Below are 1390 nucleotides of genomic sequence, written 5' to 3' on the forward strand. Positions count from 1 at the left end.
TGCTCATCCTGGCAGAGGCACAAGGTGATGCGGGTCAGCGGAGCGCGCTGGCTGGTCCGACAAGCACGGCATGCGCAGCACGCCTGTGAGCTGCGTTTGGCACCTGATCGGATCCAGCTTCGCGGGCTGGCGATCGGACGACGGCGGGGCGGTGGCAGCCAGCTGATCCGAGGCGGCGGGCGCCTGCCCGTGGTGTCTCCCAGTGCTCGAGACCGAATGCCTTGGGAATTGTTGCCGATGGCATGGATCCGCGGCGCCAGGAGACTACCCACAGTGAGAGTAAACATAGACGGTAACATCAAACATCTTTAGGCAAAACAGATGATGTGACGAGTAATTAATAATGAAAGGGAGGCATGTGATAATGTAGAGTTAATTACTGTAACATCACACATATCAAAACAAGATGAGTCTACAACCTAATAAATAAAGTATTACATGACATCATACATATATTATTACTCCCCACTATAAAGGTAGTAATATAGACTACTAGTCTAAATTGTTGGGTTTCGTAGTAATTTCAAAAAAATTCCTACGCACACGCAAGATCATGGTGATGCATAGCAACGAGAGGGGATAGTGTGATCTATGTCCTTGTAGATCGACAACGGAAGCGTTAACTTGGTTGATGTAGTCGTACGTCTTCACGATCCGACCGATCCAAGCACCGTTACTCCGGCACCTCCGAGTTCTTGGCACACGTTCAGCTCGATGACGCTCCCCGGGCTCCGATCCAGCAAAGCTTCGGGGATGAGTTCCGTCAGCACGACGGCGTGGTGACGATCTTGATGTTCAACCGTCGCAGGGCTTCGTCTAAGCACCGCTACAATATGACCGAGGTGGAATATGGTGGAGGGGGGCACCGCACACGGTTAAGGAACGATCACGAAGATCAACTTGTGTGTCATGGGGTGCCCCCCTGCCCCCGTATATAAAGGAGCAAGGGGGAGGGGGCGGCCGGCCTAGGAGGGGCACGCCAAGGGGAGTCCTACTCCCACCGGGAGTAGGACTCCCTCCTTCCTTGTTGGAGTAGGAAAAGGGGGAAGAGGGGGAGAGAAAGAAGGAAAAGGGGGCTGCGCCCCTTGTCCAATTCGGACCAGAGGGGGGCGCAGGCCTCCTTCCTTTTGGCCTCTCTCCTCTATTCTCGTATGGCCCAATAAGGCCCATATACTCCCCGGTGAATTCCCGTAACTTTCCGGTACTCCGAAAAATACCCGAATCACTCGGAACCTTTCCGATGTCCGAATATAGTCGTCCAATATATCGATCTTTACGTCTCGACCATTTCGAGACTCCTCGTCATATCCCCGATCCCATCCGGGACTCCGAACTCCTTCGGTACATCAAAACTCATAAACTCATAATATAATTGTCATCGAAACCTTAA

Source organism: Triticum dicoccoides, chromosome 3A (assembly GCF_002162155.2).
Source record: "Triticum dicoccoides isolate Atlit2015 ecotype Zavitan chromosome 3A, WEW_v2.0, whole genome shotgun sequence".
NCBI lineage: Eukaryota > Viridiplantae > Streptophyta > Magnoliopsida > Poales > Poaceae > Triticum > Triticum dicoccoides.